Source organism: Rattus norvegicus, chromosome 17 (genome assembly GCF_021556685.1).
Source record: "Rattus norvegicus strain SHRSP/BbbUtx chromosome 17, alternate assembly SHRSP_T2T, whole genome shotgun sequence".
Classification (NCBI taxonomy): domain Eukaryota; kingdom Metazoa; phylum Chordata; class Mammalia; order Rodentia; family Muridae; genus Rattus; species Rattus norvegicus.
Genome location: NC_141550.1, coordinates 33,584,789 through 33,610,355, shown reverse-complemented (window position 1 = coordinate 33,610,355; position 25,567 = coordinate 33,584,789). Strand labels below are relative to the sequence as shown.

The following is a 25,567-nucleotide window of genomic DNA, read 5'->3' as shown; positions in this document are numbered from 1 at the left end:
AAGAAACATTATACAAACCTTGTAAAAACTTACAGCTGATTAAATGGAGAAAATGCAAGAGGATTTCTTCTAAGATCCGGAACAAGACAAGGTCACATTGTCTCTATTATTTTTCAATATACTGCTTAAAGTCTTAGCTAGAGCAACAAGGTAAGTGAAAAAAAAATGAAGGGAATATAAATAAGGAAGAAGTCAAGGTATCCTTATTTGCATATGGAGCTTCCCTATTTGCATACAGCATGCATATATTTAAACTCTACTCAAGACTCCACCAAAAACCTCTTAGATATGATTAAATATTTTCTGCAAAGAAACAGGACACAAAAACAACATGCAAAATCAGTAGCTTTTCTATGTAGAAATATGAAACTACCTAAGAAAGATAAGTTAAAAAAATAATTATTCATAAGAGCTTCAGAAACAGCTAGACATGAACCTAATAAAGAATATGGCTGGCCTCTAAGGCGAGGCCTTTGAGACACTGAAGAAAGAAATTAAAATTGACATTAGAAGATGTAAATGTCTCCCATACTTATGGAATGACTTAAATTAATATTGTAAAACCAACTAGACCCCTGAAAGGGAATATAGTTCAATTCAATGTCCAACGAAAGTCTAACGTTGTTCTTGACAGAAATCCTAAAGTTTATATGGTATCATGAAAGTCATTAAAGAGCTAAAGCCGTTCTAAGCAGAAAGAACAATGCTGTAGGTATCGTAATACCTGACTTTGAATGGCACCTAAGTGACAAAGGCAGTGGCACTGAACAGACTAAACTAATGAACTAGGTTAGAGTAACCAGAAACAAGGCCACACACTGTAGCCAAATAGTTTTGGATTAAGGTGTCAAAAACATACATTAGAAAAAAGGTAGGTTCTTCAAACAATACTAGGAGATCCAGATAGACACATGTCAAAGGGTGAAATCAGATTAGTGTGCCTCATACTGCACAAAAATAAACCTGTAATTGATCAAAAACCTTAATATAAGACCTGAAACACTGAAACTGCTAGAGGTAACTGACACAAGACAGAAACATAGACAGCGAATCTCTGAAAAGGACACCCATGACACAGGACACAACCCCAAGGATTGACAAATAGGATTAAACAAAATAAATAAAGGAAATAAAAAGCTTCCCCACAGGAAGGAAACAGTCACTAGAGTCAGGATCCAGATTATACAGAACAGGGGGATTTTGTTTGCCAACTACACTTTCAACAAAGGGTTAATATCTTGGGGTGGGAGATATATATATATATATATATATATATATATATATATATATATATATCACAAAAAATAATTTTCTATTCAATAAATGGGCTAAAGGACCACATAGACAGTTATCAAAAGAAGAAACACAAATGACCAATAAAACTTTAAAGACCTGTTCAACATCATTTACCATCAGAAAAGTGCAAGTTGAAACTGTACAGGACTCAAGAAACAATCACCAACGGACACTGGCAAGGACAGCGGTGGAGACAGGGAGGAGTCCTTGTCAGTGTTGGGGCAAGTGTGAACCCATACAGCCTCTATGGAAATCAGCATGGAGGTTTCTCAAAAAACTAAAAATAGAACTACCAATGGCCCAGCCTTTTTATTCCAAGAATAGACCAAAGGATCCTAAGGGCAATCAAGAGATGCTTGCCCGTCCATGTTTATTGCGGTCCTAGTCACAAAGGCTAGGAAACACAATGACACCCAACGGTAGATTAATAGCTAAAGTGATAGTGCATGTTCATAATAAAATTGTAGTTGACTGAAAAGAAAAATCAGAATATTTGCAAGTAAACAGATAGAATAGGAAATCACAGTGTTAATTAAAATAAGCCAGAGTGAGAAACAAAAACTCATTTTCTCCCTTGTGCATGTGCCTCTCTTTATACACGTATCTTGAATGCACAAAGGTTTCCTGGGTCTGTCAGGCGGTGAGGCTCGTGCGGGATGGGGAACATGCTGCAGCCAAGTGGCTCCTTTTAGTGTTCTTTAACAGGGAGCCTAAACTTATAATAAATTCTGTTAGGAACAAAAGGGAACAAATAGTCATCATGTCTGTTTTGAACTACATTTTGCTATCATCTCTGTGCTTAAAATTTCCTTAAAAGGTTTGTTTTATTTATGTGTGTGCATCTGTGTATGGGCATTATGCATTTGTGTAGATGTTCACTGAGGAAAAGAGGGGTGCTGCATCCTTAGTCAAGAGTTAACAGGAAGTTGAGAGCTGCCCAACCTGGGTGCTAGGAACTGAACTTCTGTCCTCTGGAGGAGTAGCAAGTGCTCTTAACCACTGAGCCATCTCTCCAGACCTTCATTTTTCTTTTAAACTAACAAAACGTATATATATTCAGGGGGATGTGCACAATGTTTCATTACATGTACCATGTACAGTTCGAATCAAGGTGAGTATAAGAGTGGGGGGTATGGTACCCTCCAGTCCACCCTTACAAATGACGATCATTTCCTCTACTTGCCTGCATCCCATCTGGTGTTGGGACGGAACCCTGAAGCTGACTGTGGTGGATGTTTTCACTGCACAGGAATCTGTAGACACTGCAGACTAGAGTCTTATCTCTTCTTGTTGCTGACTGGTTGTAAGCATTTGTTGGCACAGCGCAGCACTGCCTGGGCAGCGGTTGGCTATTTCACTCCTATTCCTCCTCCCTCTGTTCTAGCTGCTTTCCAAGCATTAGGATTCTCAAGAGGAGCAGTGACAGACATGAGAGGGGCCTGGCGTCTTTTGCTTGCTGCTAACAGCATAGAGCAGCCTTGCCTTGTAAGCCTTGACTGGAGGCAGACGGCTGAATGGTGGGTCCTGAATAGACCAGGTGGGAAGGAAGGAAATCACCAGGACCTTCAGTGGGGGATGGGAGATGTAGAGAGAATCTCTTATAAACATCACCTGTCAATAAAGAAAAACGATGGCCAATGAGCTGAGGCAGGAAATAGAAGGAAGGAAGAGAGGATTTTGGGAAACACTAAGATACAAGACTGGGGAGAAGAGAATCTCGAGAGATGAGATGGGAGAATGATGGGGAAGACAGACGTAAAAGAATACACTGAGTGAGATGCAGAGGAGACTCGAAGAAATAAGTGGGACTAAAGAAGGGGTAACTAACCTCATGGTAGACATTGAATAGCTTTAATGGGTTGAACAAGTTATGAGCTGGTCAGGGAATGACCAAAGTTTATAGCCAAAACATTTAGTAAACAATTAGTGTGTTTTTCTGAGAGCCAGGAATAGGAAGCAAAGGAAGATATTATTATTATTATTAATTTTTTTTAACAAGAAGAGTCTCAGAGCTCCCATCTCTGCAGGTCCAGTCTCAGGGATTTGTCCTAGGAATGGACCACAACAGTGACTGCCTACATGTGCCTAGGTCTCATTGGCCCTCCATCCTCCTTCCCTGAATTTTATGTACTCTGTGACCAAGGAGATGTCCACTCCCACTGAGGCCTCTCTTACTGCATCTCACTCTTCATCTACTCCAACAGTGGGCAGAGGAAGTGAACACGATCACACTCACAGAAAAGACAGCACAAGTCCTTACACCTTCAACTTCCTCCTGCTGCCATCACAATGTGGCTGCCACCTGCCCCCTATCTGGACCGAGCATGCCATCTGCTTGGGGTCACCCAGGTTTGAGAGAGAGCTGCCTGACATTAAAGAAGTCACATGGAAACAAGGAACAGAGTTGCATGGCCTAAGTTTGGAGACCCGAGGAAGGTCTTAGACCTCAAGTCTTTAGTTTAAGAGAATAGCCCGATGGAGGCATGCTGACTAAGGAGGAGACAGCGGCCACCCTTTTTCTTACATTCTTCCTAAGCTTTCCAGAGTGGCCTCTCAATCCAGAGGTAACAGTCCAACAGGCAGGGAGCCCCCATCACTCGACATGTTCCACCTTTGCTGAATGCCCACTTAGGGAGCAAGCATAATGACAGAGGACTGTGTTGATGAGGGCACGAGCTTTGGAAGGTGTGTGACTGGAAATGAGCGGAAAACATTGCTGTGGGTGAGCTTCGCTGTGCTGTTCTTCATTTTTATTCCAGTGATGCTGTTGTCTTTGTTCAGACATCTTAAACTCAGTTGTTAGGTCGGTATTAGTAATTCCAACTTCTTGTTTAATTTCCATGCAAGATAGGGCTTGCCTGTAAAGTGCGCTGACAGAGGCAGCATTCTATATTTAGTGAGGCAGATGCTATCTACAAATTACAGGGAAGTGATTGCATCAAGGTCCCTGATTGGTGAAATAAACCACAATAAAGAAAAGAGGAGCCGGAGAGAAGCAGCGTTCTAGAAGTCACTGAGAACCAAAGTGGCTTGACTCTGATTGGTTGATGATTTCTTGGTCCCCAAATGTCCTCCCATGCCTGAGCAGCGTGGCCTTCATGCCCTTGGGGTTAGAGGAAGAACAATCACATTAAACAATTTCCTCTATACCCTGAGAAAATGATTATCTATGGACAGTTAAGAGTCTAAACCTCGGGGTTGGGGATTTAGCTCAGTGGTAAAGCGCTTGCCTAGCAAGCGGAAGGCCCTGGGTTCGGTCCCCAGCTCTGAAAAAAAAAAAAAAAAAAAAGAGTCTAAACCTCAAACCACCAGGAGAAACAGGGAAGGAGGAGAAACAGGGCATCTATCTTGTGGCTTACCTAAACTCAGGAGCCATCAGGGGGCTTCCTGACACCTTTAAAGGAAAAGAAAGCATAGGCGCAAGGTAGATATGGGGCCTTCCTAGGCCACGGAACTGATGGGGCTGAGGGTTCAAGTTTCCATTGACCATGCCATGTTCTTCCCATCCTGAATACAGAACTCACTCTGGGACTTTCATAGACAAACACAATTCAAGTTGCCAGAGTGAACTGCCTCTGTGATGGCAAATTTCCCAGCAGGTCTTAAAATGAATACATACATACATAACACATACATACATAATACATACGTACATACAGCTCACATTTATTTAATTATCAGGAATTTGGGTTACCTTATCTTTTTGTACTTGCCACACACTTTCATGCATACCAGGTGTATATCAAGTCCTCAGGATTCATATGTGACCAGTGACTATTACTGTCCTATTGGGCTATAAAGATTAGGATTCAGTGTGTAATTAGGAGTCACAGCTCTGACTTCTGAATCCTATGGAGACTTAAGATCACATCCTATCTTTGTGTCCAGATTTTCTCAGGTGAGAAACCATCCCTGGAAACCCCACCAGAGCAGATGTCCAGCAGCAACCTGCAGGTATCTGGCCCTCCACAGTATGCCGAGGTCTTTCATTGTTGAGCGGTGTTCACCTGGAAGCTTCCAGACACATACTTTCTTGACTTGCCTTTTGGTTATCCAGGACTCACAATGGCGGAGATCAGCAGTGCTCTGTAACTTCAGTAAGGTCAATTGGAAACAAGCACACACTGAACACTGCTCTGTGCAGAAGACAGTGACTTGACTATCTCAGCATGACAATTTGGCAGTCAGATCCCACAGTGTGCAGAGAGGATTCACATTCTGTGCTGTGAATAATTATTCTGAAACTCTGAAGCTGCTCTAAACCAGAAAGTCCGCTGTCTACACTTCTGGTTGATTGTAATCAAGGCAGTTATTAGCCTAGCTGGGCTAGTATAGAAACAAGACATTTTTTAAATCAATTGTATAGCCAGTCACCACAAAGTTGTAGCAAGCACATACACAAGTATCAGTAGATGTGTACATTTATTAATGGCGATTACAATGTAAGGACATCCCTAGAGTTGTACAGTGCAGACATGCACAATACCGTGCAGTCATCTTCACTTTATTGAAGGAAGTAGTCCCATGAATCAGTTGCTAAAGTAAAAGTCAAAGAAACAATCCACTAATAGGAGGAAAATTCAAATAAACCAAACACACGGGAAGGCAAAGAGTGAATGAAAAAGGAAATAACACTGGGAAGAAAAATACAAGGAGAATATTAGGAACAAAATGGGGGTCCCACGCAAGTGAGCAGCTGTTGTGTGTCAGATACTAGCTTCACTCTGCCCTGGCCTCCTGATATTTCCTGTTCTGTTCTTACTGTAATCCGTGAGGTGAATATCTGCTGATGTACCCTTGGTCTGCTTCAATGTAAGGGACATCCCCAAGAGCCCCACATGTTATGAAGATAAGATATCAACTTCAGCCTCCTGTGTTCCTGGGGCCACACTTACCCAGCACATGAGTTGGTGCCCCAAATGGTATCACTACCATGATTGACACCTGAGAAATGTACTGGGTTGGAGATGGGGAGCCTGGACACAAGTAGAATACTTGTCCCAGGACTTCTGTGTTGCAGTTGCTTTGACTATGACCTGAATGGCTATAAGCATGCTTTAGAGATGTTCCACTCCTCAGTGGTGTCCACTGGACTCTATGTTACGTCTTTGGCCTTAGTCCTACTCACTAAATAAAGAAGTCTACTCAACCTCAGAGCCAGAGGGAATTTCCACCAAAAGTAGTTTCAGGTGGCTTCTTCCTAGCGAGTTACAATAACTCCACCAAGACATGCTCACTGGCACAATAAGGGCATAAAGACATAGGAGTAACCACTCACTTTTAAATGGATTTAAATCCAGCTCCATGAGCTGAAACCCATATCTAACACATTAATCCTACCAAGAGCCTATGGGCACTAGTGAAGAACCTACTATTATTGTTCTGAAACATGGATATAGTATTAAACCAACTCCTAATGACAACATTACACAAATAGATTGGTGCATCTTTCAAGCCCCATTGAGAAGCTTCTATTTGCAGTAGATAGCAACTAACACAGAGACTAACACAGCTGGTCAGGATGCAGAGAATGAGACCCCAGAATTCTCAGATATATAGATGTGTGTGTGTGTGTGTGTGTGTGTGTGTGTGTGTGTGTGTGTGTGCGTGTGGTGTGTGTGTATTTCATTTCCCCCTCCCAAGGCTCCAGATCATTTTGGAAGAGGAGATGGGAAGATTGGAAGAGCCATAGGATAACTACAAGAAAACAGTGTGTTCTGGACCCATCAGGGCAGACATATATGAACTCACAGGAGTTACAACAGTATGCATGAGACCTATGCGAGACCAAGCCAATCTTAGCATGGAGATGAGAGTTGGGCATAAAAATCCCACCCCATCAGTGGAGCTGTTGGCAATTGTTAGGTGCTTGGAGAGAGACATTTTTCCTCTAAGACTGTGACTCCCTGGAAGTCCACCACTGTTGTTGTAAAAATATATAAATTATAAAAAGTAAGGGTGTCTTTTACCCTGCTAGGTCCAAGCTGCGGTGCCCAGATATCTGCTAGATATCTTGGCGGAAACATATCCCTGCCGCACATTTTCCTACACTCAAACCCTCACATAAAAGAACACATAACACAATAATCTTAGGTTCAATTGGTAAGATATAATTGCCCACTTAAACATACAAAGCCCGGTACCTTCCATCCCTTAGGAACATTGATAACAACCTGTAAAATACACAGAGCAGAATCTTAACATCACCTGCCATGGCTTCTCCCCTCTCTCTCTCCTGTCTCCTCCTCTCTCCCTTAGTCTCTTCCTCTTCCTTCAAACTTCTCTCCCACCCATCCTTCCTTCTCCTCCAATGACAGGCCTCCTTCTATCCTGTACCTGCCTCACCTGTGACATCATCCTACACACCACAATCTGGTGAAATATCACACACCCAAGGATATCTGGGACACACAAATACATGTTGATTTTTTTTTAAAGATACAAAGTTGGGTGATTGGAGATCTGGGACAAGTTAGCAGAGATGATGAATATGATCAAAACGTGTACAGAATCTCACAGAATTAAAAAAAAAGAACAAAGTAATAACTCAAGAATCCAAGGGTGAGGATATTTTCATAAAGTCCTTGTTCCTGTTTCCTATAGGAATTTTACTAAGAGAAGCAAAATATTCACATACACGTGTGTTGATGTTTCTTTTCTTTGGCTATTTTGAGACAGGCTAACCTGAAACTCCTGCCTTAGCCTCCCGAGTACCAGGAGTAGGGAATACATGAACAACACCTGGCTGCATGAATTCATCTTAACGTCCATTTTCAAGTGAATGAAACTGGACTTCCAATGCATGACTTTATGGCTGTGGCATTCTGAAAAGAGCCAAAGGATGACAAAGAGAGAACAGACTGGTGAATGCTGGGATGGTGGTAACTTGTCTCAAAGCGCATTAAGAGGACGTCCTAAAAATGACTGCCTAGGTCTTACCGGAGGCAGTAACCTGCACATACATAGCAGAAAAATCACTTTGGAATGTTCACTCATACTTCCCTCCTTCCTTCTTCCCTCCCTCCATCCCTCCCTTCTTTTCCTCCTTTGTTCCTTCCTCCTTTTCTTTTCTTTTTCCTTATCTTTCCTTTCCTTTCCTTTCTATTCTGCCCGCCCTCCCTCCCTCCCTCCCTCCCTCCCTGCCTCCCTCCCTCCCTTCCTCCCTTCCTCTCTCTCTTTCAGCCTACATCAAAAGTAGGTTTTTCTAGTGGCATCAGAGCCGAAGGCGGGGGTGGGGGGGACCTTTTCCCTTCCAAGGGTGGCCATAGTGTTCATTTTTCTAATAATGTCCCTAGAAATTGCCAATCCTAAACTTACATGGGGAAAAGCAAAAAATTGAGGAGCGATATTGTGACAACTTTGGAACATCAACATTTCAAGGTCAAGAAAGGTAAGGACAGGCTGAACATGGAGGGCCTCACAGTTTGTGTCACCAAAAGTTCAGTCAGTATTACTCTCTTACCCCCACCCACTCATCAAACACAATTGCTGGTCTCTTCTGGGATTCAGAAGCTGAGAGCATTATCCAGTGCGAAGTCTTTTACTGGTTGTTGGAGACTGGGAATCCTGGCCGGGGCTGGTTACAAACTTATTCTTTCCTCCCCTCCCCCTCCCTTCCTGAGTTTACCACACCCCACTCCCCTTAGTTTTTACAGAATCCTGGTTCTCCTCAGGGCAATGTCCTCTACTTGGTGAGTTTCCACATCTACCAAAGGATATTAGGCTAGTGATACCTATCAGGTGGTGTATTGAGGGGCAGCAGGAAGGGTGAGGACTGGAGACCAACATTCCCCAGCCTGTGTTCTCTGCCTATGGTACCAGCTTCTTTTAGACTTTTCTTCCATTGCTTTCTCTCTTCTGAGACTGGCAAATAGCTGTTTTCTCCCAGTTGCAACTGTCTGTTCTAGAGGGAGGCTCATTAAGACTTAAGAAGTAAACAATTTGTCAGACTCAGGAAGGGAAAACTCACAAGTCTCAGGAAGTCCTGAACTTGCAAGTAGCTCAGGGACCCCCACCCTAAGGACACATGAGCAGTAAGAACTGTGGAGAGAGGACTCCCTAGTGTAAGTTGTGCAGGTGGTGCCAGGGGTGCAGTTTTTGTAAGTTGTCACTCATGCTGTGGTGGCTTAGCTGCTTTTGAGTCACTCCTGACTGTAACAACAAACTCATTGGTTCACTAAGCTAGCCATACATTGGATATTTTTTGTCACTCTCTTTGGGATAAATGGACATTTGTTCCTACATCCCCAAGAAAAGTTAGACAGTGTGGACAAGTCCCCAGATTCCTGCACCTAAAGTCCCCACATTCTCTGCAGCATGTTTACCACGGGCCAGACTAAGTCCTTCAGTCACAGTCTTACTACACCCTTCATGACAATCCTGGCTTCTGAGTGGCTTTGTGTCAAGTGCCCAGGTCTAGCAGCCACAGAACCACATGAGTTCTGGGCCTCTGACCTCTTCCCTACCTGCAGCTTGTGTGCTGGGATAGGATATGTCTCCCTCGGGTGATACCTCAGGGACCTCTCACTGACTGGGGATGAATTTCCACTGATGAATCACTGAGATAAGCCTAAAATAACCAAGAGCTTAGTGAGAAAGAGCCCAGCTTGGGTTCTCTGTAACTCTGTCTCTCAAAGGGAGAGGCAGAATCTCCAGACATATGAAGAGTCCATACAGGGAGAAGTCAGCTGGTCCTAGACGTAGTACTTGTGTAGCCCTCGGATTGTGCCCACAAAGTAAACAGTGCATCATCACAGTGAGAATCGCATTGCTAGAAATGGTCACTTCAGTGTAGCGAGATCACAGGGATCCTTTAGGTGTTTACTCTGTCCCTTTCTAATGAAGTAAGGTGACAGTACATACCTTGGCCTGGGGAGCCCTGTGGCTGGGATGCGCACTGAAGACATGAAGAAGCTGTGGTCCTGGGGTCAGATAGAGGCAGAGTGGCCCTCGTGAAAAGGCTGAGCTCTGACTCATTTCTATGATCGCATTTTCATTCTCTGCTGATCAACTGTCAGCTTGTGAGGGGAAAACGCCCGGGTCACACACAGTTCTTCAGTTATTAGAAATGCTCTGTAGTTCCCCAGATCCTTGGCCATCGCCTCTGGCATGAACTGAAACACTAGAGGCTAGTTCCCTGCTAGCAGCCTCATTTGGTTTTGATTAGGTGACCGATGAGAAGGGGAGAGACATGAATCTCTATCAGCCTGAGGCACTGATGGGTGGATGCTGGCAAGGCTACAGAAGCCGCATCTGGGGCCCAGGGCTAGACTGCAGATGTTCAGAAGATCAATACTCTCAGTTCTGCTACCTCTTCACATGTGCTGGAACCTGCATCCTCTGTCGGGACCTGGAGTTGCGCTTCAGAACAGTCTCCTAGAGGCATGGCCTAGCCAGGGCCCGTTCATAGACCAGGTATCCTGCAAGGAGAACCAGCGACTTCTGGCCACTGTCTCAGCCTGGCCATGGCCTCAGCTGGGATTGGAAGATACCAGCTATGCTACAGAGGTGTCATGTGGTCACGCTACAGATGTGTCATGTGGTCATGCTACAGATGTGCCATGTGGAATTTGCCTGATCTCCCTGGCAACTGTTGTGCAGGTCAAGAGGATGACTCACGTCCTCTCTAAAGAGAAGTAAAGGGCATCGGGCTGTGTGTAGAGAATTGAAGACTGAGGAAATGTGTGGTCCAACTCTTAAAATACATACGTATTAAAATGTGTCATCTTAGTCACCTTTAATTACCCAGTTTAGTGGAATTAAAGCCACTCAAGTGGCTGTGACTTGTTCACCACCATCCACCATCAGGACCTTTTCCCCTTCCCGAACTAAAGTTCTGCACTTAGTTAAACCATCCCTCATCCCTCGACCCTGACCCCTGGCTATTTCTGTTCTTCCCCGCATTTCCACAGATTTAACTCCTCTAGCAACCTCATATCAGTGTTTCCCTTTTTAATGTGACAATCCTTGGTTATTGTAAGTAATGCTGATATGTACCTGGGGGGGGGTGACCATCACAGACTCCTGCCTGCAGCCTTTTTGGGTAAGCCCTCAGCTTACCTTAGCACATAGTGAGCCCACAGTAGCTGCTCTGTTTTGCAATCTCATTGTGACTTTGGATGTTGTTTTAACAGTTTCAGACAGGTGTAGTGGTAAGATTCTAACCAGCCTGGATTGCGGGGAGGTCCACATCCTCAGAAGTACAGGACAGGAGTGCTTCCTTACCGTTAGTTGTTTTACCTTCTTCAAATCTGTACCTAATAAGCCAAAATTAAATGGTGGCCTCTCATCAGGATGACAGTGGGAAAGGTGCACCTGGCCACAGCGACTCTCAGGGACCTATAATCATATCTCAGAAACTTCCCTAGACTTCCCTGCACCAAACTGTGAGTGTGTGGAACTGACAGAAGCTGGGTGGCCCAATATTCTTTTAGAATATGTTAGTGCTCTCTCTCTTTCTCTCTCTCTCTCTCTCTCTCTCTCTCTCTCTCTCTCTCTCTCTCTCTCTCTCTCTCTCCCCTCCTCCTCCTCCTTCTCCACCTCCTCCTCCTCCTTCTCTACCTCCTCTTCCTCCTTCTCCTCCTCCTTCTGCTCCCCCTTCTTCCCTCCTTTCCTCTCATTCCTTCCCTTCTTCCCTTCCTCGCACTCCTTCTCTCCCCCCCCCAACTCCCTTCTGGACTAGAAGGGTAGATTTAAGAAAATCAACTGAAAGATGTTAGTAGATTTATTGAAACTGGTCAGTGTGGAAGGTACTATTACAGCCATCCCTCTTGACAGGTGAAGGAGAAAGAGGAGGTCACCTGGATTGTTGGGGAGCCTGGGTTCACCTCTGGCAACCTGGCTGTGTGGTCTTCATGCCTCCATTTGTCCGTCTGCAGGAGGGTGTTGAGCAATGGATCCCTGCCCTCGGTGTGCATGTGGTGTACTTGAGGACATAGATAGCACATGGACACACACGTATGAAGTGGCACAGAGGTTGTACCTGTTCTCTGTGAAGGAGTTAACAAGACCCATTTAAGTCTTCTAGAAACACTTTTGTTTGCATATCCACTCCCTGGGTTGGTGGGGGCAAGGGTGTGTGGCAGAGAGATCAATGTCTTGGCCTCCCCTCCTTTATGGCTGTCAGTACCTAGCAACTTATCGTGACTGCAAACTACAGACTTGAGCTAAGACCTGTTTCTTGGATTTGATTCTATATCTGTGAAAACAGTTCTGATATCATTAGCCATTTTTGATGTGTACAGTAGTGATCCCAGGATGCCTCACACGCTTATATTTTACGGTCCTTTTACAGCTCATCTGCAGAAAGCACAAACGCTTTTCTGCATTGGTCATGTTTCCTGTCACCACTCCTCAACTAACTGATGTAGAGGGAACAGCACACAAGTCATCCATCACAGATCCAGTCTTTTTCTACTTACGGCCAGAGTTTGTGACTCCTACCACTCCCTCCCCCGGGACTGTATGGAAACACAGGCTAGACATCATGCCAAGCAAACCCCCTTTAAAGCTCAGGGCTCAGCTTACTTCTTACGTAAGAGAGATGTGCTAAGCAATTACAGTATCCTAATATCTATCATTTTCCTTTATTTGGGTTTGTCTGAATTGAGCAGGAAAAAAAATGACTTCCTATTTCCCGAAGTAAAGCACCAAGCACGTTTACCAATCCACTGCCACCGACAATAACATTTTCTTCTCGGTGCATATTGCATCCACACCCATGCAATGGCCCCAAAGAGTATCTTACAATATTAGAAAACATGAGGAAATGAAAATTTCCCAGGAGGCTCCTGATGATAGGCTGACGGGGTGTAGCTAGGTCACTCCTGCCAGACTGGGCCTTGGAAACTGGAGCCTGAGGAGAGGGTGTTGTAGGAGTTGTTCTCAGAAGTCAGCTTGTTGAGAACTGTTGTGCAAGATCATCTCACTGCAGCCACATGGAGACATGACAGTCATGGGCTTTGTGACCTCTGACCTCTGATCTGTGGCTGCAGTAGCCATGAAGTGTCTGACATCTGTCCAGCACTTTCCAGTCAGGCAGACACCTTTCCCTCACATCATCACCTCCGTTTCCACCCCTTATCTGTGGTTCAGAGAAGGGTCGCTACGAGGCAAACTACAACAGGCTCGGTAGTGTGGGCACACCCGGGACCAAGTGCCCCTGCTTGGGGGTTCTGTCTGCTGAGACGTCTGCTTCTTGTCTCATCTTCCTAGCAAACAGTCTTTGCCCTGAACTTCATGCCAGCCAGAAGGTGTTCTTCGTCCTCATCCCACCCCAACCCATCTCATCCCATCCAATCCATCCTCCCACACCCCCCACACCCCACCACACCCCATCACACCCCATCCCACCCACCCCACTTCATCTCATCCCACACCACCCCACCCTAATCCATCCCACCCCAACACATTCCACCCCACCCACCCTATCTCATCCTATCCCATCCCACTCCACCCCACTTCATCCCATCCTACCCCACCCCATCCCACTCCACCCACCCCACTTCATCTCACCCCACCCACCCCATCTACCATCACAACAGATTCCAGCATCCCATCCCAGCCGACCACTGCCTAGGGAAGCCGGGAACATGCAGGCCACCTAAGTGGCTATCTATAGCTTCATTTCCCTTTCCGGATAGTCTCAGCTGTTCAGAGACATCATGGAAAGACGTCATGCTTTTGAAGTGTCCCTCCCTCTGTCACCTACTACAACAGGCCGAGTATGAGAGGAAATGACTTGTGTCATCTCATGTGGGTGCACAGTGTGCCAGTTTTTCCTTCCCCTTGCCAAGGGCACACACATGAGTAACATACTGGAGGAACCTGCCTGCTACCAGCTCGCAGCTCAGTCCCTGCATCTTTCCTTCTTCCCCCAGCCCAATCGGCTGGCCCGGCCTGATCATCCCACACCCAAGCTCCCACTCCAATGCTGCCATGCGCCCTGCTTAGTACTCCGATGGTGAGATTTGGAAGGTGGGGGTTTCTGCAAGCTCTCAAGGGATGTTACAGCACCTCCTTTCAGACTGCAGGTGCGCACCATGTGCAGTTTTCCTTAGGAACTCTGTCCACATCATAGTATGGCACCAGAGGGCTGTCCCATGAGGATAGAGTTTCTGTTTGCCTGGCAACAACTGAAGGCCTCCCCGTCCATATTCTACCATCTCACAAGAAACCCTGTGGCTCCAATCTTAAGAAAGTGGCCCTTTTCACGCTCTACGGGGAAGTTCTGGAGCAACCTCTCTGGATGGGCTGACTGATGAGTCAGTCATAGTCTGTGTGGGAGCAGTCAGGATGCAGGCTCAGAAGAGGGGAGATGTGCCGGTGTACCTGGCCTCACTCCTGGGAGAGGCCCAGGCCTGGGTCATGTACTAGGCTGGTAAGAACAGCTGTTTTCGATTTCCCCTTTACTGGTTCACTGTGACGGGTCGTTACAGCTTTCTCCTGGTGTACCATGTCCAGGGAGGCACTTCCTTCTCACCATGAGGCTACAGCATGAAGGGAGGGGATAGAGCAGTGAAAACCTATCCCTCCCAATACACACACACACACACACACACACACACACACACACACAGAGAGAGAGAGAGAGAGAGAGAGAGAGAGAGAGAGAGAGAGAGAGAGAGAGGTGGGAGGCTGTTTAGTGACGCATCAAGGCTGCCAATATTCAGGGACAGTCCTGGGCTCCAGGGGAGTGGGATAAAAAATGAGGGGATCCTGAGTTTGGATGTGGCCCTGAGTGTTGTCACTCCCCCACCACACATACTCAAAATAGGGTCAACCATGGTTGACCCATCATCTCAGGTGAATCCAGCACTGGTCAATCAACCACATATGCGCAGTCCTATTTTTAGACCCCTAGGAACAAATCAGAGTCAGAGTTTACATGTCTTAGGAAACAGGTCTCCTTCAGTTCTCTCACAGCGTTCAGCTACATAGTCACCTCCATAGCTTCGAAGCCTCTGTGACAACCATATTTGTTTCCTGTTTCCTGATCAGACACTTAAGTGATCGTGAAGGAAATTCCAGGGTGGTGGTGGTGGTGGTGGTCATTGTGGAACACATGTAGTTCACAAGTTACAACTGCACAGTCCAAGGCCCAGGAGGAGGGACCTGCTTCTCATGGGCACCCTGCCTCCTTAGTGCAGGGACATCTCGATGGTGGAAGGAACAAGTGAAAAGCTAGAAGCTCTTCTCCATCTCTGTCTCCTGGGGGTGCTCCTTAGCACCATACCTTGAGGGGCTCCTCATTGCCACATATCCTGGGGCGGGGCTCTTCAGCACCATCCCTCTTGGGAAGGGATCCTGAACATCCACCAAAGAACAATGTTCCCTTCCAGTGCCTGTGCATATTGGTATGCTGGCTGAAACCACAGTATAAATGTAATTTTGTTGATTGCTTGTAAAAGAAAAGGTCTTCCATGACTGTGGGACAGTGAAGCCGTGTTACTAAACACAGGACTTGGCTTCTTAATTCTCTGTTGCTGACGTTTAATTTGGCTCCGTCAGTCAGCACAAAGCATTAGTCAGCTTTCAGTACTGCAATAAAATACCCGGGGCAGTTGATTTAGCTCAGTCTTGGAGGTGTAGGGTGTGGTATCTCTATCAGCTCATGTCTGGCGAAGAACTCCTACCACAGTCACTTCAGGTTGGAGGAACTTGAGCATGTGTGTGCATGTGTGTGGGAAGTTTACATCTCCCACAGGAAGTTAGGGAGGAGCTGAGATTCCCACAGTCCCTTGAGGGACATATTCCTCTGATGTAAGAACCTCACACTGGGTCCTAACTCCTAAATGTTCTATCATTTACAAATGGCTCCAGCCTGGAAACCAGGCCATTAATCACAAGGACCCTCAAAAGACATGCAACTCACACCAGTTTTTGTCAAATTGACACAAACTAGAATGATTCAGGGGGAGGGAACCTTAACTGAGACAGTGCCTTCATTAGGCTGGCCTGGAGGCAAGTCTGTGAGGACATTTTCTTGTTTAATGATTGATGTGGGAGGGCCCTGCCCACTGTGGGAGATGCTGTCTCTGGACTGGTGGTCATGGGTTGTACAAAAGGGAAGCTGACCAAGACACAGAGGGCAAGCTAGTCAGCGGTCTTTCTTTGGACTCTGCTTCAGCTCCTGCCTCCAGGTTCCTGCTTGAGTTCCTGCTGACTTCCTCCAGTGACAGAGTCTGACTGGAATGTGTAAACCAACAAACCCTTTCCTCTGGGTCCCACCTCTGAGACCTTCGTAATAGGCAATCGTTCTATGTTTGCTGGGATAAACACACTCCATTTATAGGAGCTACGTGGCCCTTAACAGTCTCTTGCTTTTAGTCTTAGACTATTTGCCTTTCATTTTCTATGCAAATAGTAATAATAAAAAAGCAACAACAGTAATAACAACAACAATAACAATAATTAATAAACCACCAATCATAATAGCTCAGCTGCTGTTTTACACAACTCATCTAGCTTATGGAATTCCTAAATGTCTCTTCAAAGTCTCAAAGATTCTTCATGGGAGCCAGAGAGAGATTATTATCCGCAAGGGTTTGGCCTTCACTCCTCTGCTGTGTCTGTAGCCTTGGGTGAGGTGCAGTATGGATCATTTAAGAAAGGACTGAATTCCACAGGCTGGAAGCACAGAAAAGAAAGACAGGGATTTCAACGGTAAGCAAAGGAGGCTTTGTTAGACAAAACTGTCACGTGGACGGAAGTCTGCCTCTGTGGAGAGGAGGACGTTCTCTCTGGACGGTCAGATGGAAGAAGCCTTCGGCTGTTCTGCCTTCTGTGTTCATTGCTTATAGGTCAAGAGTACCTGACCGAGGTGTTCCCCACCCCAGCTCCCAACTGATTCCCAGCATAAGCCTCTAACCAGGCTCTGTGGTGGTAGGACCTTGGCCTTGGTGCTCACAACGGGCACCTCAGTTGTTTCCTAGTGGACATGGGATGCTGTACTTTCCTCTGATGTTCTAGGCCAAACTCGTGTTATTGTTAGGAGCAGGGCTATCCCTCTAGTGGGAGAAGGTGAGAGGGGCTGGGACTTCCAGCACATTTAATTCTCCTTTTATTTTCCCTTCTTTCTTTAAACAAGATCTTGCTATATAACCCAGGTTGGCCTTGAGCTTGTGATCCTTCTGCCTCAGCCTTCTGAGGGTTTTATAGTCTGAAAAAAATGTGATACAAGTAGTCATATATTAATTAAATAAGAATTATACATTAGTCTGGGCTTTATTGCAACAGAATTAAACACATTTAAGAAATAGGGACATCACATATGTGCTCCCCCATTCCCCCTGGTACCCTCTAGACACCAAAACTAAATAGACATTTTGGAGGTTGGACTCTGCAGTGGATGCCTTGGACTTGGCTTCTGTATTTTTGCCTCATTGTTGTGAATGTTCCTATCTCCCTTATGCTGTGGTCAAGTCTGCACAATATAAGTCCTGCTACAGAAGAGTTGGGCATTTGGGGAGTCCTCAAATACCACTCTCTGTTGAGTAGAAAAGGTAAAATATATGGCTGAATTTTCAGGGCTGCAATGAGTGTGTTCTGGGGAGGGTCAAGGCAGTGATGGCCCAAGTGCTCAATGAAGGAAAATAAGTAATACAGGAATTTTATACCTAGGGAGCAAATGCTTCCCAGGGCCTGAGATGGGGCCTTGGCAGTGTCTCCTGGCATAGAGGGGGGCCAGTCTAGGGGAAGATGGTGCTAATGGAGCCTACAAGGCTTGGCTACACACAGCCAAGGGGTCCAGGTCACAGCAGGGCAGAAAACAGTTGGTTAATGGATTTGGTAACATACTCATTGAGATTTTGCTGAATGGAAGTTGAATGAGTTTGAAATCAAAGAGTAAACCACAACTCGTGAGGAGGAAACAAAAGATGGTTCTAGAGAAGGCGAGGGTTGCAGAGTGGCAGACAATGGAAACGCAGCCACCTGTCCACAGGCTCTGAAACCCAACTTGTTTTTCCTTCTCAGATGACTATGATGATTGTGTTTTGATTTGGTTTCTTTTCTTCTTCCTCTGGTTTTTCAGAGTTTGAAGTAGCAAGGTTCATTAGAATCCCTCTAAATGAGCTCACCACAACTGAGCTGGCCTGCTTACTGGCCACTCCGTTCAGTTCTGCTGTTTCAGTAGTGGAAGATCAGGGAAAACAAAAGCCCACAGGTGAAGGCTAGAAGAGCCACGCCTCATTTCCAGAGGTGGACCATGCCAAGATATGGCACCTGGAATAAAATATGGCGCTGTAAGGTCAGACATGACAAGTGTTAGCATTCTGTCTCAGCTCCACCCCCACAATTACCTGGCAATAGCCAGGTAGGCCTCACACTATAAAAGGGGCTGCTTGCCCCCTCCTCACCTTCTTGCTCCCTCTTGCTCTCTCTTGCCATCTTGCTCCTACTCTCTCACCCACCTTTGTCCCTTTTCTTTCCATTCTCCTTCCCCTTCTCTCCATGTGCTCATGGCTGGCCTCTACTCTTCTATTTCTTTACCTCTACTTCTCTCTCTCTCTCTCTCTCTCTCTCTCTCTCTCTCTCTCCCTTACTACCCTCTTAACTCCCCCCCACATGCCTTGAATAAACTCTATTCTATACTATACTGTGTGGCTGGTCCTCCAGGGGGAAGGGAGGTCTCAGCATGGGCCCACTGAGGCACCCCCTTCCCCATACCTCACCACATCGCCATAGAACATATCCCCCTCCTCTTTATCTTTTTATCAACACAACAGCAAGGCAGTGGGGTTTCAGGGACCAGAAACCCAAACATGGGGTCCTGGTGATGAGCCTTAGGGAGATATGAACCAATCAGAAATAGGACAGCTGTCTTAAAGTGCCAGGCCCCTCGCCCCAGGTCCACAGACTTTTAGGAAACCAAGGAAACAATGTGCTAGGTTTTGGTGGGGTCTGAGAGACCACCAGATTCAATGCTGCTGTATTTTCTTTGGAAATGTTTTGAGCCTGTCTCTTAGCCTCCCACCCCAGAGTCTAATTCCTACAACTTGCTTAGTTTCTGGGTTAGGGCTTCCAATACCCTTTAACACAACTCTCAGGACTTGTCTTGCTTGCTTGACTCCCTACAGAAGACAGATGAAGAGTGAGAAAGCATGTCTTGGAGGGGAGACCCAGCTCAAGGCAGATGCACTTCTGAAGAGGAAGCCTAAGTAGATGCTACTTAGTTGGGTTAGTATGTGCAGTGAGGGAGATGGGCAGCGGCACCGAGCAGGAGCTGGCATGGGAGCCCATTCTCCCGGAAGCAGCTGGACAGCTCACGTGTAGACAACATTCAGTATATAAAAGATGGTGGTCAAGAGGAACATGGTTGACAAGGTGCTGTGTGTATCCTGCAAGTGGTTTTCCTGTTCCTTGGCTCTATCTTCCTGTCTTGTCCAGACAGGGGTATCCATCCATCATTTCAGCTTCCCATCTTTGGTTGGAGTAGATGGTCCCAATGGTCTCCTAGGTATGGGTATGAGGAGCCCTCCTGGGCTGCCTTAGGTTGGGGAGAGCAGTCAGCACATCCTCCTCACCTCTTTAACCTATTTAGTGAATGACTTACGCAATTGAAAAAAAAAAAAAACTCATACCAAACAACAACAGAAACGTAAGCCACAGCCTCAGTGATGAGTTCCACTGGGAAAGTCAACTTTCTTGGTGGAAACAGTGATACAGAGCTTAATCCTGTTTAGCTGGCACAGGCAGCTGCCACGGCTCTTCGAAAAAGAGGCGCGGCTTTGCCTGACTCAGTGGAAGGAAGTGGTGTGTTTCCATCGCTGAGCTCAAAAACAAGGTGGTTTGAGGAACGGCCTGCGTGGCGTTGGCATTTCCCTGTCTTGTTTATGAAACGAGGTGGGAATGAAGTCAGGGTTACTCTAATCTCGTCTTTTACAAGAAACCAAGAAGCCCTCAGTGGAAGGCAGGCTGAAGTGGGCTGGAAGCACTGGGGAAACCCAAGGGCAGTGGGGCAAGCAGGGGGCTGATGTGCTGCCTAAGTCTTCAACACTGAATTATGAACGGCTGGAGACCTTAGCTTAATCATCGAGTCTTAGGTTGAGAAGTGATCTTATTTAAAATTGCACACACACACACACACACACACACACACACACACACACACACACACACACCACTCTCAGGACACAAAAGAACATAGGCATACACTGAGGGAACTCAATGAGGTCTGCATGTGAGAGGATAAAAGGAAACATAATCTGCAAGCCAGAGAATCCTCGGAAGCAACCAGCTCTGTCTATGACGTGGTCTTATATGTCACCCTTTCAGGACTATGTGCAAATGGACTGCAGTTGTCAGAGCCAGGCAGTCTGGTGTTTTCCTCCAGCAATTCAGCATTTTTCTAGAGTCTGCCTTGTGTAAAGAAGCCTAGAACGTATTGAAGGGAATCCTCATTTACAGCTGAGGAAAATGAGCTTCCCTAAATCAAGTCCTCATACCCAACAGGAACCTGTCGTATTTCCCAAGTGTCCCATACGTGCCTGATGGGAGGAACAATCCAGAAGTGCAGGAAGGCATGTGGTCAGTGGTTCCAGTGAGGGCCAGGAGAGCATGGAGCCACTGTCACTAGAGCCCAGGAAAGGGGCAGAGGCAAAGGAGGAGATAGGATGGGCTGACAGGACAGCAGCTTTGCTTGGGTGCCAAAGGTGGCTGTGGGTTGGGTCTCTGGGTGGAGAGCCAACTTCTACTCTAGAGGGTACCACATAAGGTCTACATGTCAGGAGGCCATGGTAGGAGAGGGGGCAGTGACAGGCTACCACAGTGCCAGTGAGGACAGGATGAGAACTGTGGGAAAGTTCTGAGATTATCATAGCTGTGGTAAGGTTAGATGTGGGTACAGGACAGAGGGGAGCATCAAGAAAGGTCCTGGGCATGTGTAACTGCTCATCAGATGATCAGAGGCTTGCTGAGAGCTGTACCTGTGCTGAAGCATGGCTACAGAGCCCAAGGTCATGGCATTGAGACCTGAGAGCTGCCAAGAACAGGATCAGAGAGACAAGGAGAAGCGAGTGCCAGGGTAAGGAGGAGAATCACAGGTTGACCAGGAAGCTAGGGAGGGCCGTATTTCATGGCTCCTGAGACAGTGATCTTGGCAGCTGCAGTTTGGAGGTAACTGATGAAAGTCAGTGAGACGAGATGAATTGTCAGAATGCTGAGTCAGGTTCATCCAAGGAGTGACTAGACAGAGGAGAACTGAGGGACTCAGCAGGTGTATGGGTGCCCTGAAAGAAGAGAATGTTTCTAGAGGGAACTAGTGAGGCATGTGTGCCTATGAGAGTGATGCTGTACAGAGAGGGTCTGCTAATGTGAGGGATCAAGCAGAGCCACCGGTTATAACGGCCAGGAGGGCATGTGATGGGCCAAGTGCCACCTCCCGCTTCTTCACCCCTAGGAAGACCCAATTCTGTTCTCCTTCCAAGAAGCCATGACACGTACGGGAGGCCCCTAAAGTGACCGAGTTCTCACCAAGCAGAGATGTGACACTTCCTGGCAGGTGGAGTGGTTTTTCCAGCTTCTTGTGAACAGAGACTGCAGGAGGACTTTGCCTGTCTTCCTCCTGGGCCCGGACTTAGACACCACTTACAGCAGTACCTTGGGATCTTCAGGAGACAACTGTAAAACCAAAGCAAACGAGCAGACCATGACTGTGGGTTGGTTGCTTGGTGTCACTGGCCACTGGTAACCAGACTCTAGCCTCTCGTTAGGTGAGATAGTGAATGGCGCATGTCATTGATCTTAGAACTGGAGCATAGAGTGTCGTCTCCTATGTTCTGAGAGAGATCTGACAGCCTTGCATCACATCGATAAACACCTGAGGAAACCCAGTTACCTTATAAAGAAGAAAGGTTTCCCATGGATCACTTGGGAGGGCTTTATCCGTGGTGCATTGATTTCCACTGGAGTGGGCTCTATAAAAGCTTGTCACGTGGTGGAGAGACATCACTTCTTTCATGGCTGGGAATGGGCACAGGGTCAAAGACAGGCTCGAGGTGCTATAATCTATTTCAAGGACACACTCCCAATGACCTAAATTTTAACATAAGTCCTGCTTCCATTTCAGAGTTCACTCCCTGCTTGGGGACCAATCCTCTAGCACAGGCATCTTTGGGATTTATATTTCAAAATAATTTAATTTTTCTTTAAATACTTAAAACATGTGAAGGAAGATTTCTAGGCCTAGGGGTTTCTTTGTGAGAGGAACACTAACTATAATTACAGTTGTAACCTTTTGGGTTATCTAATTCTTCTCCTTCTTTGAGACAGGGTCTTATATGCTAGGCCATACTAGTCTCTAACGTACTATGTATCCTGGGCTGGCAGGAGAGGCTGAGGAAGGGAAGGAGATGGTGCAAGCATTCAAGGGCACTGGGAAGCATGAGGACCCTTTGGCTAACAAAGACTTTGGAGGAAAAGGAAAAGGAAAGAGAAAAGGAGAGAAATGGGACCTAGCTTGAAGGTTTTGCCTTTGACCTTCTGAAACATGATATTCTCTTTGTTAGTGGAAACAAATCACTTGTCACTAGAAGGGAGGATGCTAATTTCATGTTGCATGCATTCACTGCTTCCAGAGCAGTGGTTCTCAACCTTCCTAATGCTGCAACCCTTTAATACAGCCCCTCATGTTGTATTTCGTTGCTACTTCATAACTGTAGTTTTGCTACTGTTATGAATCATAATGTAAATATCTGATATGTGGGATATCTGATATGCCACCCCCAAAAGGGGTAGTGACCACAGGTTGAGAACCACTGCCCTAGAGGATGCTGTGTCAATGAGGGGCAAAGGGCTCCCTGAGTCCCAAGGCTCTTCAAGCTCATTGGAAACCATGTGAGCACCTGTTCACCTCTAGGCTCTCCCTTCCCCCACCCCTTCTTGCTTTCAGGACTGGTCCTGGCAAGGCACCTCGTTGAAAAGCTCTGTAGGAATAGATACTCAAGCATCACTTTCACTTTTAACATGCTTGAATGCCCTGAACTCTTCCTAGCAATTTACTGTGAAGCAACTTCAGACAGACAGACAGAACTGGGAAGACCACATCGGGTGGCCACACATGTTTGATTTCCTCTAATGTTAACATTGTTTTCACAAGTGTTGTAGACTTGTGCAAACTGGACTTAGTGCTACTAAGATCTAGAATTTGTCCTCAGATCTGTATGACACTTAAGGAAGGCAATTGTGCCATTTGCAGGAGGCCAACTTCCAGGGCAGCCATTAGCAAGAGACCTGAGGTTTTACTGTCCCCAAATTTCAATGCATTTGCTACATCTTGGATCTGTAGGTGCAGCTGAGTGGGACAGAGGGAGAAAACACACTAGCGCTGTCACCTCTGCTCCTGATGATGGCCCTCTGAGGGTGAAAGTGCTAGTTGTGGGGAGAGACCAGCTACCTGATAGAGAGGGAGATAACGGTTGTGGGATACTTTACAGAGTTTGTCACAAAATGACTAAAGGGTGTCCAGAATCTGAGCGTGACTCACTGTAGGTGAGTCCTAGAGAGATGAAGTGCTTTTGGCAATGACCTGGTCCATCTCCCCTAGGCACAGAGACAGAACTTGGGGGTCGGTGCTGGGAGTTAATTCTCCAGCATCACAGCTGAGGAGGTAAAGCCTGCTTACATTTAACCTTCCAAAACTGTCCTGCTAAACATTTTCAGTCATATCTCCAGAGTACTGGCTTCTGTGGTAAAATTCACAGCTAAGACAGAAATAAGACAGCCACCCTCCAATGTCCTTCCAATAAAGAATTAAGGCGAGAACACGTGGGGATCTCAGACATCATTCCCAGAATGATGGTAGAATATTTTGGTACTAGCTTTGGGTACCAAACAGCACATCTCTCAACCTGACCTTCACTGTGTCCTTAAGGTGGTAGCCCTTACAGATTGGAAGTGGGTGTGTGTATGGGGTAGCAGAGACGAGGCTTGTCACAACATTGACTGTATGTTAACAAGCATAATGGCTGATGGCCAGAGTGACGTCTCTATTGCAGGGAGTACTGAAGAGAAAGACAAGCCAAGTGGCTTGCACTGGGGTATAATCCCCGAGAAGAGATACTTCCCCCAACTAGAAAGTGTGCAAGTCGGTTTACAAGCTGCTGGGGCTCCCTACATGCTGTAAAGCTGCTCCCCCTGCCACAGGGGGTAACCTGATTTGCTCTTGAAAGAAGTATTTTTTTAGCTTTTTACTTTTCTCTGAGCTGTATTTTCCTGAAAAGCAAAAGCAGGGAAAGCAGTGTGTCTTAGTAGCGAATGTCTCACTTTTCTTTAAAAGTGTCGGGGAGGGCTGGAGAGATGGCTCAGTGGTTAAGAGCACTGACTGTTCTTCCAGAGGTCCTGAGTTCAAATCCCAGCAACCACATGGTGGCTCACAACCATCTGCAATGAGATCTAATGCCCTCTTCTGGTGTGTCTGAAGACAGCTACGGACAGTGTACTTATATATATTAAATAAATAAATCTTTTAAAAAAAAGTGTCGGGGAGAGGTGAGAGAAACAACAGGTAGCTTAATGCCGGTTAGCAGCCCCCATTGGGTGTCCGGGTGAAGGCCCGAGGCAGCAGAGACTGTGGCGGTCTTGGACATCGCTTCTTCCTCTTTGTAGGCAGCCCCTTGATATTTTACCCATTCTGATCTCTGGAAACAAGACAAGCCCTCATTTCTGATGATAGGTTGTCCTTGACACCCCACCCCCACCATTCCATTCTCTGTGTCATTCTGTCACTAGGGTACCCATCATGGTCCCATACAGGGAACTCTGAGAGTGAGGTGGCTGCAGGAAAAATGACGGAGCATCTGGCTTTTGCCTTGACCATGGGATTTTGAGAAGCAGGTTAAAGAAGCTTAAAATAGTGACTCCAGCTGCCAGGACTGTGGGTCTGTCAGACACTTAAGCTCTTCGCACCCAGTCTAAGGTGAACGGTTTACAGGCAAAGCATGACGGTAACATGACTGTTTCTTTGTCGTTCAAATCAGTTTTCATGGAATTTCTGAAAATCAAAATAAACAAAACACAACATTCTGACATTCAGGAAGCAAATTACCCAATTCCAAGGACGTGTGATTCATCTCCTCCACAGGTTTCATACTGCTGCACTGTCGATGACCCAAAGTCCAGACGCCTGTCATGTCATTCAGGTCGCACAGATAAGTCCACATTCTCACACGAGGCAATAACATTATGACTTTCACTTCAGCTGACTTCTACATATGGTCAACACCCAGACCATGTTTAAGGCTCCTCTGATTACATCCAAAACCTCATGGTATGC

The 25,567-nt window shown here is 46.2% G+C and overlaps 1 long non-coding RNA gene across 1 annotated transcript; it reads right to left on the bottom strand.

The window, feature by feature from the left end:
• Window positions 1-17,486: 17,486 nt before the first annotated feature.
• On the bottom strand, window positions 17,487-22,809 carry LOC148000118 (uncharacterized). Its single transcript, XR_015641593.1, has 2 exons — window positions 21,769-22,809; window positions 17,487-18,519 (listed from the first exon to the last, which is right to left on the bottom strand). It is a non-coding gene; the product is annotated as an uncharacterized LOC148000118 (long non-coding RNA).
• Between the last annotated feature and the right edge of the window lie 2,758 nt (window positions 22,810-25,567).